The sequence below is a fragment of the Acomys minous genome, assembly GCF_964271855.1.
Source record: "Acomys minous genome assembly, chromosome: 16".
Lineage (NCBI taxonomy): Eukaryota > Metazoa > Chordata > Mammalia > Rodentia > Muridae > Acomys > Acomys minous.
The window spans coordinates 1,223,351-1,236,104 of NC_140498.1; the positions used below are offsets into that span (position 1 = coordinate 1,223,351).

General features: G+C 42.8%; 1 long non-coding RNA gene across 1 annotated transcript; it reads right to left on the reverse strand.

Moving 5' to 3' along the window:
* Positions 1-2,474: 2,474 nt before the first annotated feature.
* On the reverse strand, positions 2,475-12,385 carry LOC311586247. The gene is made up of 4 exons (XR_014775496.1): positions 12,264-12,385; positions 10,503-10,607; positions 5,650-5,769; positions 2,475-2,643 (listed from the first exon to the last, which is right to left on the reverse strand). It is a non-coding gene; the product is annotated as an uncharacterized lncRNA (long non-coding RNA).
* Between the last annotated feature and the right edge of the window lie 369 nt (positions 12,386-12,754).

The window sequence follows — 12,754 nt, forward strand, 5'->3', positions numbered from 1 at the left end:
AAGAACAAATGACATCATATCCGGAAGTGAATGTGGGGGAAAGGGAACACGTATTTACCACTGGTGTAAGTGCAAACTGGTATAGCAACTTTGAAAATCAATGTTGAGGGTTTTTTTAAAGCTCAAAATAGAACTTCCCCATAATCCTGCTATACCACTCTTGGGTATATTTCCGAAGGATGTTATATCCTACTCTAGAGGTTCCAGAAATACCTGCTCATCTATGCTGATCGCTGTTCTATTTACAATAGCTGGGAATGGAAACAGCTTAGAGATGTCTATCTTAGAACTTCCATTACTGTGATAAAACGCCATGACCAGCTCTCAGCAAAGGTCAAGAGCTGTCTCCTTTCCAAATACAACCACCAGAAGAAAGCTGAGATCCGCGGCTGTGTTGAGATGCTCTTGACCCTCTCCACTGGCCCTTTCTTACAGAAGGGTCTGAACGATGGGGGCATCTTGTGCACAGTCATGAACCAGCCAACCAGAGCTTGGTCCTCAAGATCTGGTTCAGAACTAGGACCAGAAAACCTCTGCGACTTCATCAAGACCACAGCTGACCGAGCCATAGCCCCCTAGACCTGTTCGAGGCCAGTAACATGTTCAAGAATAGGAATATGATGGGGCTGGAGAGATGGCTCAGTGGGTTAAGAGCCTTGTCTGCTCTTCCAAAGGTCCTGAGTTCAATTCCCAGCAACCACATGGTGGTTCACAACCACCTATACTGAGATCTGGTGCCCTCTTCTGGTGTGCAATCTCACAATGTAGGCAGAACACTGTATAAATAATAAATAAATAAATATTTTAAAAAAAGAATAGGAACATGATACAGGTAGCAAAAAACAAAATAAGCCAATTCAATGGAATTCAGTATGGCATGGAGATTGGGGTCATCTGCACAGATGAGCAGCATCAAAACATGTCACCACTATGAAGGGCTGCTAGTCTGTCATCAGGCTACAGGTGAGTACCAATAAATGTGCCAGCAAGGCTGGCATGGCGGCCTATGATACCAGACAACTTGTCTAGATTCCCAAGAGCCACATCCTCTCACTCATGTAGCACCATCAGCCTCCATAGGGATATCAACAAACTACCAGCCAACAGGCATCCTCCTCTCTAAGGACTAGCTGTCATGGCGCCAGAAGATGCTGGGCAAGCTTTCGAAGGAGGGGAGCAACCAACAGTCCTAGCCAGCTTTGGTGCCTATAAACCTCAACAATGCCCAGCATGGCATGATAACCCTAAGGGAGCAGCAGTGGCACAAATACCTTGGTGGTAACCAACAGCTCTCCAACTTAACAATAGCAAAGACTGGCCCAGTATGGAAAATTATTCCTAGTATTAGAAACGCCCAAAGGCGCCAACACCCAGAGCCAATGAAATCATGGACCTTGGAGGAAAAGCTACAACTTCCACTTTACTAAGCCAGCATAATCCCTAAATACATTTTAAAATATTTGCTCTTATAAGTGCAGTCCTCATTATTCATAAATAAAACTTCTCTTTGCAAGAGACGGAGACCATTATAGAAAACCACAACAAACCAAAATACCGAATTGTGGAACACAGCCCCAACTGACAACATATACAACACAGCATTGTCGGAAACAAAACACAATTGCTTATGTCAACCCTAGCCAACTATGCCATACCAAACCAAACCAAACCAAACAACTTTACAAACAAGGAGATTGTGAAGGAATTCACAGGATTGTGTAGTGGTAACTATACACACTGCTGATGCCTGGGGATGGCTCATGGATCCATTTCTGTGGCAGGCACCAATCCCAGAAATTGTCCAGTCACCTTTTACAGACACAATCCCTGTCACTAATCATTGTAGCCAACGGCTGCTGTTTCCAAATGTGTGATACAGCCCTTCTCTGGCTCACCTCTAATACTCTTCTTGCCCCCTCCCCATTGGTTTATTGTGCCACACATCTTACTACAGCAATGCCCTCGTCTTCCCAGATAAGTATCCTGTGGGAAACCGATTCCTGGTTTTTATGCTAGACTGACACTATCCAGATTCACAGAGATTAAATGCAAACCATGTTAAGACACCATGAGCCTCAATATCTCCTTCACATTATACTGCGGAGCAACCTAGGAAAAGGAGGGAGGGAGGCATGGGGGGAAGGGAGTGACATCTGATTTGTTTTAAACACACACCCGCCCCACACACACACACACACTTCCAATTAACAATGTTTAGTGTGCTCACTGTTTTGCCTAAGCCTGAAATACACCAGTGTCAGGAAATGGACTGTCAAACTGTGAGGATTGTCCTGTTGCATCCTTGCCGCAACTACACGTGAACCATCCCGCAAGGAGGCTGATGTGGGATTTATGTTAGGAAGTATATAGACATGAGGAGATCTTGTTTTCTCTCTGAGGAGCTGAGGCCAGAAAGACCCAGAGGCAGAGGTGGCTGGAGACTCTCATCCCTGAGGGATGACCCCACTGTGACAGCTGGGAATCAGCCCAATGACAGGGATGGCCTCCAGGAACAGAGGCAGCTGCGAACACCAGGAGCAGCAGCCACCATGAGCGACCTCCTCCTCCTGCAGCTGCCGTCCTTTTTTCCTGATCCTTCAAAAGTCCTGTTCCATCGTATCTCACAGTCTGGTCTCAGCTGTGCTGTGAATATGCAGAGACAATATTTCAGGAGCACATGGGGAAAGAACAGCAGTGTTAAGACTGGTGGCTTAGCAATGACAGCAGTTCCAGAACCCTTGGGAAAATAAAGATGGCATCCATGTCCAGTGGCAAGACAGTCAGTCCAAGTAGCCAGTGGGAAGACTGAGAACTGACTCCAGATTCCCCATCAGAAAACTCACGAACAGTCTTAGAAATAACTGAGAGGAAGGGACATATGAAAAGGCCAGTGCCAGCGTGGATTCATGTCATTATAATTTGAATAGAGAAAGGAAATATCCTGTTTCTTAGACATGGATTATCCATTAGTTTCTGATAGAAACAAAAAAGAAACAAGAAGTCAATTTTTAATGCTCTTTTGAGAGGGAGCAAAAATCCAAAGCATCAAAAATGGATAACAAATAGGCTTCAGGTTATGAGAATTTGATACACAGAAAGTACTTGAGTGCCACCTAGTGGCCACATTACATATCTTCTTAGAAGGATGAAAACCAGTGGTAAAAGAAAAACAACAACCCCTCTCCAGATCTGAAAGCATCTCTGTGTTGATGCTGTATGGACTGCCTCAGGCACAGTGGGAGCGTGACAAGCAACAAAACAGGCTAGGTCTCGCCTTCCAAGAGCTTACATGACATTTTAAGGTAGAAGTAAAAACAAAGAAAACAACTCATGCAGAAAAAAAATAAAGTGAGGTTTACATTCTAGACGTGTTGATTCATGAGAGGGTGGTACCTAGCAAGCCACTGACCACCTGGGCAAGGTTATGTCTAGAGAATAATAGAGCCGGTACATGAGAGACCATGTCTTCTTGGTGTCTTCAAAGGTTAAGGTGACCAAAAGGATCAAGGCACAGTGAAGAAAATGAGGTTGGGTATAATGCAAGAGAGAGAGAGAGAGAGAGAGAGAGAGAGAGAGAGAGAGAGAGAGAGAGAGCGAGCATGTGCGACCGCCCATGCGTGCACATGAGTGTGTGCGTGTGTGTGCGTGTGTGTGCGTGTGTGTGCGTGTGTGTGTGTGTGTGTGTGTGTGTATCAGGGGGTTGATATAGATCATGTCACATGTCTGGTGAGCCTCAGTGATTTGGGGAAGGATAGAGGGTTTGGACTAGGGTGATCTGAACTGAACATAAGATTAAGCAAAGACAGCGCAGCATCAGCAGGGAGGGTTAGGGAGCTGGGGCAGAGGTCCAGGAAGCTGGCTAGACCAACAGTCTCAGGGCAGTGAGGAGGATCATGTTCCAAATCTATTTAAAAGACAGCGCGGGCACAGAGGGCAACAGGAAACGGCTCAGCAGGTGACAGCATTTGTAGCACATGCCTAATGACCTCAACTTAATACCTAGAACCCACACTAAGCACTGGATTGTGCACCATGCTTTTGTAATCCCAACACTGCTGTGCCAAGATGTGAAATGGAGAGCTCAGCAAGGCGGATGGGGAGAAACAGTTCCTGAAAGTTGCCCTCTGACATCCAGTGTCATCTGACATCCTTCACTCTATGTGTGGATGTACACTGCGGCATCCACATACCCACTGAATCAACCAACCAACGAACCAACCAACAACTTTAAAAGTTAAGAAGAAATGGATTGGGGGCTGTGTGAAGCTCAGCCAATAAAACGCTCACCAGGCAAGCACAAGGACATGAGTCCCATCCCTAGCAGCCAAATAAAAAGTTTTAGGGATCTGGAGACAGGAGAATCCATGGGACTCACTGGCAGCCAACTTAGCCTAATTGTTAAGTCCCAAGTGCCAGTAAAAGACCCCATCTCCAAAGCAAGTATCATATGAGTGAGAATATCATCTCTGTCTTCTACACACATTTATGCAGACACAAATACATACACACACAAACATCCACCCACACATAGAGATAGACAGACAGACAGATAGATAGATAGTAGATAGATGATAGATAGATACATACATACATACGTACGTACATACACACACACACACATACATACATACATACATGCATACATACATAATAGTGTTCATGGGGATGTGAAATTTAATAAAAGACCAGCAATAAAAAAAAAGACCCAATGTTTGGGACCTGAAGCATCATTTGTTGAAATAAAGAGTCAATTAGGCTGGGCAAGCTGGAGATGAAAGTCAGGGTGGAAAGAGCTTGAAACATCTGGTCCCCGTTGTGTCTTCAGGCAGAAAGCAGAGAGCGGTTAATGCTAGTGCTTAGCTCTAGCTTTCCTATTTGATTCAGACCCCATGCCATGGAATGGTGTCACAGACAGTTGAGGTGGGTCTTCCTGTCTCAGAGCTTACCCAGAGGCTGGTCTCCTAGGTGATTCTAGATCTTACCAAGCATCTCACAGAGTCATCCTATGAGTTCACTCCATCTGGAGCAGAATGGATGCCTCGTAGCTAACTGTTCCTTTCCTGCCCTCCCTCACAGGACACTACCTCCTTGGCCTTTAACCAAACTTCTCCAACTCCTGCTCCCATAAATGTAGTTTTCCAAACCAATAGTTTCTCAGTCCCTCCAACATTGGTGACAATATCTGGGGCCTGAGAAGATCTACTATGAGTCAACTAAGAGCTAAGCAATCAAGAGTCTCCTGTGACTAGATGGCCACTTGCTGAAGCTTTTGAAACGCACTTCATTGGTGAACTCAGACCCCTGGGGGTCAGATGAGTAGGCTAAGCAGAGGGACCTGGAAAGCCCTGGGTATCATTTTAGAAATCCTCCATGTGATATCTGTGTGGGACAAAACCCTGCTACCAGGAGGCCCTAGGAATGAAGCGCAGTATCCATTGACCAGAGCATGACCAGGGACAGGGGAGTGGCATTCCTTTGCCACAGAACACCTCACCACCATTTCCCATGAGGCCTAGTCTGGTCTGAACACTCCACTCCCCATAAGCCCTGTGGCCAGGGTTTCACTTGCTCTTCTTAAATCTCACACGCTCTCCTGGAAGGACAGGCTGCCATTGTTCCATCTTGCAAATGAGAAAACTAAATGCTCACAGTCTGTGGGAAAGCTGTGGTTTAGCCTCCATCTTCTCCATGACCCACAGCGCTGATCCCGCTGTCTTTCTCCTTCTAGCATCTCAGTAAATATGCACAGCAAAGAAAGAGTTTTAAAATCTGCAAGAAGAAAAAAATGTCAGAAATAAAGGAAAACCCCTTGAATAACAGCTGATTTCTCAATGGAAAATTTAAAAGACAGAAGATCATGAAGCAGTGTACTTCAAATTCTAAAAGACAGTGGATACCAACCTAGACTACACCACCCAGCAAAACCATTTGCCAAGTTGAAGGAGAAAGATTTTTTTCATGAACTCAAGCAGCTTAAAATAATTCATAGCTTTAAAAAAAACTCCTCATATCTGCCAATGCCAGTCCTACAGAGGATACCAGGGGTAACACTTCTGAGTGAAGAAAGGAAGAAGTATAGCTAAGAGAAAGAAAACAACTGAACTACAACTACTGAAACACAACGTACAACTAAAAACGCAAACAACAGTAAAACAAAGAAATGTTCAAAATCAATATTTTTAACTATTAATAGCATCAGCTCACCAGGGAAAACATACAGGTCAGCTGAATGGATGGGGAAAAAACAAAATCCATCCTTCTGTAGACAACTACTAAAAAAAAAAACTAGTTTTAGCTTTAAATATAGATGCGATCTTTCAAGTGAAAGGGTGGAAATGTGCAAATACATCCAAGAGGAAAGCAATTATTGCTATTCCTATATCCAACAAAATAGACTTAAACTAAAACTAGTCAGAGTACATTAAAAAGATGTTTTAGCATAATCAAGAGAACAATTAAGAAGACATTACAATTCTAAACATATAGGAACCAAACTCCAGTGCACCCAATTTCATAAAGATGTGCTTCTGGAATTAAAGACACAGATTAACTTCAACTCAGTAACAATAGGTGACTTCAATACTCCACTTTCAGGTGATCTGGGCATAATTAAATGACATCATACATCAAATGGGCCTGATAAATATCTAGAGAATATTCTAAACACCGAGCTCAATAGACACGCAGCGGTTTATGAAAGCCGTTTGTGGTGGTTTGAATGAGAACATCTACCATAGGCTCACATATTTGAATACTTTGCTCCCAGTTGATGAAACTGTCTGGGAAGGATTGGGAGGTGTGGCCTTGTTGGAAGAGGTGTGTCCCTGGAAGTGGGCTTTGAAGTTTCAAAAGCCCACACAGTTCCCAGTTAACGCTCTGCCTCATGCTTGCCAAGCAGATGTAAGCCCTCAACAACATGCCTGCCTACCCACTGCCACCTATCTGAGCATAATGGTCATGGGCTCTAACCCTCCGGAACCATGAGCCCTCAAGTTATATGTTTTTGTAAGTTGCCTTGGCCATGCTGTTTTGTCATGGCAATAGAAAAGTAAGTGATATTGTGACATAAAGTACAAAATGAAGGGACATTTTAAAACTGCTTTTATGAAATCTTTATTACCACTTTACCAAACCCAAATAAAAACCCGAGAATAAGACAAACTAATTGCCCAGTATCTCTGATGAATGTATAAACAAAAATTCCCAATAAAATACTTGCAACCTGAATTTAAAAACATATCAAAAAGTCCATCAACCATGATAAAGTCAGTTTCATTCCAGAGATATAGTAATGGTTCAACATAAGTAAAAATCAATATAGAATTCAGCACATAAATAAGAATGAAGGACAGAAATCACATGATCATCTTATGAGGTACAGAGAAGGTCTTTAATAGAATCTAATATTCCTTGATGATGAAAGTCCTAGAAAAATTAGGGATACTAGAAATTTATCTCAACATAATAGAGGCAATAAACAAAAAATTCATAGCCAATATCATGAAAGATAGGAAAACTCACAGTACTTCCCCTAAAATCAAGAATAAAACAAGGCGTCTGCATGCTGGGTCCCTCTCGGGCAAGCCAAGCAGCTGTGAGCTCTGCCCCGTCCCCTGCATGTCCCATTTTTCCACCCTACAGCTCTGCCTGCAATCCCAGAGGCTTACTGGCACCAGGGACAACCAGGCTAGAAGCCTCCACCCCAACCCCTGCCTACCAGGTCCCTCTGGGACACCCCCAGCAACCCTGAGCTGTGCCCTGTTCCCTGAGCTCCATTTTCTACCCCACATCTCTGGCCTGCATTACAAGAGGCCTGCCAACACCTGCGACAATTGGGTAGGAGCCCTCTCCAAGTCCCCTTAGGCTACACCCAGTAAATGTAAACTGCTCCCTTTCCGTGGCACTCCATTTTCTGGCCCTCAACTCTACCTGAGTTCCCAGAGGCCCACCAGGCACAACCAGATGGCTAAAAGCCAGTGCTAGAACACAATCAACAAGCACCAAGGCGATATGGCATTACCAGTCCCAGTTATCTTACTACAATAAGCCTTGGATATCCTCACAGCCGAACCACAAGAAAATGACCTCAAGTCACAAATCCTTTGACCCACAATTTTTTTCTGCTTGTAAGATGCTCAGAGATAAAGAGAGAGCAGCACTGAGGAAATGGCCAACCAATGCCTGGCCCAACTTGAGGCCCAGGCCATGAGAGGGAGCCCACCTCTGCCCCTATTCACGATATTCAGTTACTCTTGCAGACAGGAGGCTAGCACAACTGTCAGCTGAGAGGCTTCACCCAGCAGTTGACGAAAACAGATGCGAAGACCCACAGCCAAACGTTAGGTAGAGCTGGCAGAATCTTGTGGAAGATGGGGAGGAAGGATTGAAGGCGCCAAAGAGGTCAAGAGCAACACAAGAAAACCTACAGAGTCGACACACCTGGACCCATAGGGGCTCGTTGAGACTGAACCACCAACCAGAGGGCTTGCACAGGATGGACCTTGGCTCCCTACACATGCGTAATAAATGTGCAGCTTGGTCTTCATGTGGGATCCCTAACAGCATGCGCAGGGGCTGTCTCTGAATCTGCTGCCTGCCCTCGGATCCCTTTCTCCTAATGGAGCTGCCTTGTTTAGCCTTGATAGAAGAGGATGCACCTGTTCCTAATTCAGCTTGATAGGCCAAAGTGAGTCGATACCCGTGGGGGAGATGGGAGAAGGTGAGGTGAGAGGGGGCGACTTGGTGGAAAGGAGGAAGAAGAAGCTCCAGAAAGGATGTAAAGTTAGTTAATTTAAAATAATAATAAAACAAGGATGTCTGTTTTCTCCGTTCCTTTTCAATATAGTGCTTGAAGTCTTAGCTAGAGCAATCAAATAAGTAAAGGAGATAAAGGGGTTACAAGTAATAAAAGAAGCAGTCAAAATATTATTTGCAGAGGACATGATTCTTTACCTAAAAGGTGCTAAAGACTCCACAAGAAAACTCTTACAGCTGACAAACACACTCAGCAAAGTGGCCAGATAGAAAATTAACAAGCAAAATCAATAGTCTTCCTATATACCAGCAACAGATTCACTGAGGGGAAAAAAAAAGCAGGGAAACAATCTCCTCCACAGCAGCCTTAAAGATCAAAATATCCTGAAACAAATAATAACTCTAATAAGGAAGTGAAAGATTTGCACAAGGAAAACTTAAAGACAGGAAGAAAGAAACTAAAGAAGACACCAGAACATGAAGAAACCTTACACGCTTAAGGAACACTAGGATTAACATTGTGGAAATGTCCATCCTACAAAAACAATCTACAGTTTCAACACAATCCCCATCAAATTTCCAATACAATTCTTTACATAAATTGGCAAGAATAATACTCATTTTTATTGAAATACAAAACACCGAAGATAGCAAAAAACCCATGAATAGTAAAATAATTACTGAGGGCATCACCATTCCTGATTTCACTCCTTGATTTGTTCCATAAAACAGAAAGGGAAAGAATACTGCCAAATTCACTCCACAAAGCCAGCATTACCCACACGTCAAAATCCAGTTCAAACCCAACAACAAAAAAGAAAAAAAATATGTATCAATTTCCACAATAACACCAGACACAACTATTATCAATAAAATACTTACAAATCAAGTTCAAAAACACACTAAAAATATCAGACATCACAACCAAGTTAGTTTCATTCTAGTGGTGTCAGGATAATTTGGCATTTGCAAATCAATACATCTAATACAGCGCAGAGACTTAAAGGCAGAAATCATATGATCATCCCAATAAACACATAAAAAGCATTTGACAGCGTTCAGAATGTCCTCGTGAGGAAAGGTAAATTAGGAATATACCTCAGCATAACGGAAGCAATACTCTTAGATCAGCTCTGAAGCTTCCTAACACCATGACCCTTTAATACAGTTTCTCATGATGTGGTGACCCCCGAACATAAGACTATTTTCATTGCCACTTCATAATTTAAATTTGATACTGTTTTGAATCATAATGAAGGTAGATATCCGATATGCAACCCCAGTGAAAGGGTCATCTTAATCCCCAAGGGGGTACTGACCCACAGATTGAGAACCACTGCCTTGGATGCTAACCTACAGCCACCATTATACTAAGTGGTTAAAAACTGAAAACATTCCTTTTTTAAGTCAAGAAGAAGACTGGAGTGGCCATACGCTCTACTCTTTTTCAGTATAGTATTCACAGTCTGAGCTAGAACAGGAAGGTAAGAAAAGGAAATAAAATGGATACAAGTGAGAAACAAAAAAGCGAAATTATTTCCATTTGTAGGTGACATGATCTCTTACTTTAAAGTCTCTAAATACTTCACCAGAAAACGTTAAGATCCAGTAAAAAGTTTCAGCAAAATCAAAAGATACAAAAATCAACAGAACAGGCTTTTTGTTATACATACCAATAAAATAAAACACTAATAAAATACCAATAAAATACTAAAAGAAGAAATAGAAACCTGAGAAGATGGAAATACCTCTCGAAGTCATGGACTGGAAGAATATCTTGAGGCAGGAAATGACCAAATCACCAAGCATCATCTGTAGATTCGTGCAATCCCCGTCAAAATTCCAGTGAAATTCTGCACAGAAAAAAATAGGAAAAGCTGCCTTAAAATTTGTATGAAAATACAGAACAATCCTAAACAACAAACAACAGTGTCCGAGGCATCATCATACGTGAGCTCAAGCTACACTAGAAGGCCATAGTAACAAAAGCAGCATAGCACTGGTACAAACACAGCACACAGAACAGAAGATCAAGAAAAAAACAGACACACACAGCTAAATCCACCTAAAATTTCACAAGGGTATCAAAAAAATACACTGGGGGGAGGGGGAAGCCTATGAACAAATGGTGCTGGAGAAACTGGATATCCATTCATAAAACAATTATTCATTCATTTCACCTTACACAAAAATCAAATCAAAAGGCTTAAAATTCTAAAACTACTAGAGGAAAACAGACAAAACACATCTAGATATGGGCATAGTTAAGGCCTTTCTTATTAACCCCCAAGAACTGACAAAGGAGATTATGGAAAATTGAAAAGCTTTTGAATAGCAAAGAAAACAATTTAATGGTGTGACAGCCCACAGAATAGTAAAAAAAAAAAAAATCTGTCAAGTCCACAAAGACGTTAAAATTCTGCAAAGAGCTGGTTCTAAGAAGATGAAGAAGATTACAGAGTGGTTTGAAAAGAAATGTGAGCTACAGAGAAAATGGAGAGAGTAAAACGTATGAACTCGTGAACAACTTTTGTAGTTGAAGAAGGATGTAAGAAGTCTGCACTTGGAGCAAGCTGTAGGTCACAGCCAGCAGGTAGTGGTGGCTGCCCTAGACTGTGCCTGGGCTGGCTTGCCTTGTTTCGTCTTTGGGGGTTAAGAAGAGAGTTCCCCGGCAGCCCCAGGTTCAAATGATTGCCAGGCATGAGATTGAAACCTTTGAAAAGATTTGATGATGCTATACAACTGTTTGATTGTATTTAGCAAGAAGATCCAACTAACAATGCCAGCAGAAAACTCAAATTGCTATTTGGAAAGCCCAAGAGAAAAACACGGAGGCCACTGGAGGGGCCAGTGAGTATCTGGAACAATACGTTGAAGAAAAACTTTCAGGTGTTTACCTCGATGAACACGACTGTGCAAGAGCAGCCTTGGGTTTAGAGCAGCTAACGGCGGCTGCTCCATACTGTCAGCAGTTGGAAAAGTCAAATATAGGGCGGACTTATAAACCTTGAACATTCAAGAAACTAAAACAAACAATCAAAAAACCAAAAGAAGAAGAAGAAGAAGAAGAAGAAGAAGAAGAAGAAGAAGAAGAAGAAGAAGAAGAAGAAGAAGAAGAAGAGAAATATATGAGAGCTCTGTCTAGACTTTCTCTCTGCACGATGTCTGGCTGTCGGTCTCTGCACCTGCTCCCATCTGCTGCTGGAGGAAGCCTCTCTGATGAAGACTGACAGGCACTGATCTAAGTATAGCACAGTATCATTAGGAATCTTTTTTATTTTTATTTTTTAGACCAGTTGTGTTGGATTCTATCCTAGGTATTGTTTTATAAAATTGTATTACCTGTAGGCCCAGCTAGCGATCAATTAAGACACAGACACTTTTTATATTTTAAAATACCCTTAGTTAACCTGGGGCGGGGCAGGTATCAATACTCTAAACTACCTCCCTGCCTCAATCCCATGCCATCTGTTTTTAATAAGTTACCTTCCATCATTAATCCCAAATACCTGTTCATGTTCTTCATCTGGGCTGGATTCTCCATTCACGCCGGCCATGTATTTCTCCTCGATCTAATCCATGGAGGCCTTCCTCTCTTCCCTTCAGGTCTCTCTCCTTTTTCCTTGTGGTCATCTCTTTTCTTCCCAGAATTCCCCTCTCCTAGCCCCACCCACCTATCTTCCCAGAATTCCCCTCTCTCCTAGCCCCACCTACCTATCTTTTGCCCTGCCCAGGTGGGATGGCTTTTTATTAAGCAAAAGTTGGGTCACACAGACAACAAACAGTAATTAACGTCAAAATACATCAGACTGTCCCTCAACACCTAGGTCTTCTGACTTTCCAGTCTCCAGTTTCTGGCCATCAATACAGTGTCAGATGTGGCGCCTCAAGTTAAACCAGACATTGGTTGCCTACTCCCACAATTTCCGTGCCACCACTGCCCACAGCACATCTTTTGTCGTCCTCCATATCTCCTTGCTTGGGGACCACTCCCAGGCCC